Raw genomic sequence first — 5,217 nt, forward strand, 5'->3', positions numbered from 1 at the left:
TCCCTGGTTCAACCAATGCGCTACCAAACTGCTTGCCATGGCCCCTTGCATAGACAGTGGTCAGGGATGAGGCAGGCACCCGCACTTTGTGTTTGCTTGCAACACGGGCAGTAAACACCTTTTCCACAAGCTCAGCAGCTTGTACGCAGTGGCAGGCCTTCCTCCAGCTGGACTCCAGCTCTCCCCCTAGAGTGGTGTCAAACTCTGAGAGTACTAACTGTCTACATCGTTTTGCAATGTTCATCCCTATAATGCCATGGGGTGACGAATCCAACCATTTGGGATTGTCTCTTTCTGCTCTATCATCTTTGATTATAAGAAAACCACATTCAGGTATAGTGAGCCCCATGACCTGTACATCTAACTCCACATAGCCTAAATAGGGCAGCGGCAACTGGTTGGCTGCTGTGATTTTAAGCAGCCAACCAGTTGCCGCTGCCCTATTTAGGCTATGTGGAGTTAGATGTACAGTGGCTTTTAAGCCACTTGGCAGTACAGTGCATATCTTCATCTTCTCCCTGGAGATGATTTCTGAAAAAGCTTTCTGTCAAAGTGCTTACATTACTTCCTGTGTCAAGCAGACATCTAAGGGATACACCACCTATCTGGATATCTACTTCAGGGCACTGACCAACAGCATGTTCTAGAAAATGTTCCTTGGTTAGAGCTTCCTTTGAGCCTTCTGACTTGCCTCGCATTGCCCGGCTCATAGCAATGGAGGGTTCCCGTTTCCCGTTAGCGGTGAACTGGGCATGGTGGCAGACTGGCTCGTAGGTTGTCGGGGTGCATTACAGTGTCTGGCCATATGTCCCACCCCTTCACATCGGAGACAAATAGGCTGAGTGTACCTAGTGTACCTAGGCTTGGGCTTAGCTTTAACACCTCTACTGTCTTCAGAACTGGCAGTCTGTGTTGTGAGCTCCCTCACTGCATTAGTTAACTCCCCTATGGCTTTACCCTGTTGTGTGATTATTTTAACCATCTCTTGCAGAGCCATGGTAAAGTCTGTCTGTACATCACTGGTGGAGGTTGTCTTTTCACAGCTTTCATCTGGCCTGTCACTCACTATATTTCTATGTCTTGCTACATTAGTGCTGCGTGGACGATCTTCCATAGTCCACATGATTGCCTCCTCTCTAACATCAAAGAGACTACACTCAGGCTTGTCCCTAGTGAGCCTACGTAGTTCACGCCGAAGATTTGGGGCATGCACACCTTCAATGAATTGATCCCGAAGTGCCAGCTGTGTGTTGGGTACTACATTAGGGGACTGCTGTATTGCAGCATTGAGCAACTGAGAGAGTGCATGTGAATAATTTCGCAGGTCTTCCCCATCTAGTTGGCGGCGTGCATAGAAAGCATGCAAGAGCTGTGGTGTGGTGCGCTTCTCTCTAAATGCCTCCCTCAAATATGAAAAGAGATCACTCGGTTCCTTCACCTGGCCTGCCATACGTAACTTAACTTCCTCTAGGGCAGACCCTTTCAGCTGTGAGAGGATAAAGTCAGTTTGATCCTCTCCACGCAGACCCCTAGTTCTTATTGCTCTTTCCACCTCTTCTATGAATTCATCAACAGTGTAAGCATCTTTTGCTGGTTCCCCACTAAAAGGTACAATCACCTTTTATCTTGGAATGTACACAACAGATCTGGTTGGAACATTACCCATGTTAGCAATACTAGACATAACAGCATCATGTTTCCTACTCAGTTCGTTAATCTTTGTTTGTAGCTGCACCAACGGGTTACCTGCACTGTCAAACAACGAGGCAGCTTGACTGTCTTCAGTGGGGATAGCTCTGGCCCCTGAAGGACCTTCCCCCTCGTCCTCTTGTGACATACTGCAATGTCTCTGAGTCTTTAGTGCAGCAGATTCCCACAGTCACTTGTAGATGAGATTCAACAGTCCAAAATCTGTGTCAGATGCCCTCCTCGTCCAATGGCTGAAGCAGGCTCCTGTTGTACCACTGCACAGAACCACCTCAGGACGTCCACACTGCGATTGCCGCCCTCTGGGAAGGACTGGGATCTTCTCAGCCACTACTGTTGTCTATAAAGCCCCACTCACTGTGTCTCTCTATACTGAAACTCAAAACTAACCTGAGAATCCCACTTCTGACACCAAACTATGTGGCCGGGTCATGGGGAATGAGACAGGACACAGGAAATACTATTTTGTGGGCTTTTTTATTCTCCGACTGTACTCGGAGGAGCACAGTTTTAATTCTGTAGTTTTGAGTGAAACGGCAAAATTTAACTATTCCACTGGCTCAGCCTAAAACTGCCTTTCAGGGTCTGAGACAACAGTAACTATCATATGTACATGTTAAATTCAAACAGTATAGACAACAGTAGTGACCTGTCAAGAAACAAATACAACAAAAAAGAGAAAACAAAACAAATAAACACATTGTTTACATCCCACAACTTCACAGGTCAACTGGCAATAAAGTGCACTGTAAACTCTCTTTTAAACATACATTTCTATGGGAGAACATCATGAACTCACTTCGGTTTCTCCACACAGCTACTGTGCTAGGACAAGTACACACGCAGGAATCACACAGCAAGTGATCTCCCCTCTGAATCAAACAGAAACATACAGAGTTATGCAAAGTGAATAACAGTATAAACTTAACAACTTTGAAATCTGTTATGACACTGTAACTACTCACGCCAACCCGCTCTTCAGTCCCTTTCACAGCACGTGACCATTAAACATGCACCCGTCGCGCGTTAAGAACTCTACAGAAATGGTCACAAACATGGAGTCATTGCTAAAGAAACTTAGCTAATTACTGTCTACTACAACACTGGTGACAATATTTTGCAGTATGCTACACTTTTTTAGCACATTTACCTCTTGTGTAGCTAGCCACAGAATATTTTGCAGTCTCTAACTCTCCAGTGCTTCCGCTCACAGCGCTCAGTGTGTGACGCAAACTTGAGTGCATGCGTGCTCTGGCTTACAGTGTCTCTTAAAGGGACAGTATACCCCCAAAATGCGAGGTCTAGTCATCACCATGACAACTCTACAACAGACCTCTGGTAGACAGGCATTCAGTCAAAAACACAATCCCCTCTTTTTAAACCCTTTCCATATCTAGTATTAGTTCACTTGGCTACATTTAAAGAATGTTATGCTTGTATACCACAGGGTTTTATATACTGTATATCTGTCTATATATACAGTCATTTCACAAAGTATTCAAGCCAAATATCGTATTTCTTACAGTTTCTTACAGCTGTTTATTCTAAAGTCCCTGTGTCCTTGAACAGTTCATTCTACAGATGTTTTGTGGGCTTTACCTGCCTTTTTTTGAAGTCAGACATGTACTGGATGTTTGCATTCTTAGATGCATTTATTCTCAGTTTTCATTAGTATCCTAGTTTTCCTGCTGAGAAGCAAAAATCGATGCCACGTGCATGGTTTACCACAGGGCAGGTGATGCTCTCACACCTTTGAATGCAAAAATGAAGCCCTCCAAACAGGCGCTCATGTTTGGCTTTGTTGACTGATGCTTCTGTAAAGCTGCTCTAGTAGAGGGGCCTGCAATGGTTGTCCTTTGACACGTTCTTCAGACAGTTTTAATCGTGGATATGTACGCCTACAGGAAGTTCCTTGGATTTCATGGTGTGCTTTTTGTCTTAAAACACAGTGTGCTTTGTGGTATGCTGTATACATAGATGGGAGTCTTTTTTAAAACTATGTCTAATCATTTTCCACAAGTGGATTCTAATGAAAACATATTCTAAAAACATGTCTTTATTTGGACTTGAGTCCAAATAAAGCTGCCTAAAAGAGTAGTAACTGCCGCTGCCTCCCTCCTTTAGCGCACCGGGGCGCAGAACGTGGAGAGGAAGGCGAGGACGCCGCCGGGTTCCCCTCCTGCACCGCTCCGCTGGATTTTTAACTTTTAGTGACTCTTATATCGTGGCGGACACCACCGGACTTTTAATGTTGTGTTTTATTGATTTTTATTGTGTTGTCCCCTGGCCAGGGTTGTTTTAATTCATTTGTACATTTTTAACTATTTAAATATAATAAATATTTTAATTATACAGTTTTAAATTCGTGTGCTTTCCCTTGGCGGCTCCACTGCTCTGTCCGTTTTGGAGGAAGGTTTCCCCTCCTTTAAACAAACACTGAAAAAAACATCACCTTCGCTCCGTTACATCAAATTTCTGTCAGACAAATTTGAATTCCCGTCCCAGAATGGAATAGGGCAAACATAGCTAAGCATACCAATTTCCTGCTGATATATTAATATTTTACATGTACAGTCCCATTTTCATCTGTGCACATGCACCGGTGCTAGATCCAATAGCTTAAGCACCTTTGCCCTGGCTATTTTAAATACACATATTTGTCTTTTTTAAAAAAACAATTAAATAAATAGCAATCAGCTCTATTTGCTGCTTGATCAATGTCATTTCACATACATGATAATACATAGATACAATAACTATATGAGATTTAGGGAATTTGGAGGCAGAACCAACATCTCAAACTCATTGTGCTCCTCAAACCATTCCTGAATCATTTTTGCTTTGTGGCAGAGTGCGTTATCCTGCTGAAGGAGGCGTCAGGGAATACTGTCTCCATGAAAGGGTGCACATGAAGTGCAACACTGCTCATGTAGGTAGTACATATTAAGTAGCATCCACATAGATAGCAGCTGATTTCCCATTTGATTTGGTTTCCCAGCAGAACAATCCCCAAAACATCACCCTGCCTCTGCTGGCTTTCCTTCCTCCCATAGTGCATGGCGCCAGATATTCCCTAGATAAGTGATGGCCATCCATCTGATGCAAAAGAAAAGGAACTTCATCAGAGGCCACCATCCTCCATTGCTCTGTGGTCCAGTTCTGATACTCACATGCCCATTGTTGGCGCTCTCTGCAGTGGACAGGAGTCAGCATGGGCACCCTGATTGGTCTGCACAACAAACTGTGATGCTATGTGTATTCTAGCTCTATTACAACCAGCATGAACTTTAGCTCATCTGTTGGATCAATGAAAAATCTTGGAATTAACAAGCGGGGGAGGAGTAATAGGTAATATATTTCCATTTCAGTGGAAGTGTTGCTGTTACACATTACAGGTCTGTGACGCACTACCAAAACAATGGTCCATGAATATCGTTACAACAGTGGGTCAGCTCACCCAGAACAAAGCATCGTGTCCTTGATTTTTCACAGGCTTCCTAACCTTAACGT

The 5,217-nt window shown here is 43.8% G+C and overlaps 2 long non-coding RNA genes across 2 annotated transcripts; both read right to left on the reverse strand.

Moving 5' to 3' along the window:
• Window positions 1-467: 467 nt before the first annotated feature.
• Window positions 468-3,072, reverse strand: LOC146498166 (uncharacterized). Its single transcript, XR_014870932.1, has 3 exons — window positions 2,858-3,072; window positions 2,673-2,742; window positions 468-2,579 (listed from the first exon to the last, which is right to left on the reverse strand). It is a non-coding gene; the product is annotated as an uncharacterized LOC146498166 (long non-coding RNA).
• Window positions 3,073-4,657: 1,585 nt separating this feature from the next.
• On the reverse strand, window positions 4,658-5,008 carry LOC146498167 (uncharacterized). Its single transcript, XR_014870476.1, has 2 exons — window positions 4,878-5,008; window positions 4,658-4,803 (listed from the first exon to the last, which is right to left on the reverse strand). It is a non-coding gene; the product is annotated as an uncharacterized LOC146498167 (long non-coding RNA).
• Window positions 5,009-5,217: the final 209 nt, after the last annotated feature.

Source organism: Neolamprologus multifasciatus, chromosome 18 (genome assembly GCF_963576455.1).
Source record: "Neolamprologus multifasciatus chromosome 18, fNeoMul1.2, whole genome shotgun sequence".
Taxonomy (NCBI): Eukaryota; Metazoa; Chordata; class Actinopteri; order Cichliformes; family Cichlidae; genus Neolamprologus; species Neolamprologus multifasciatus.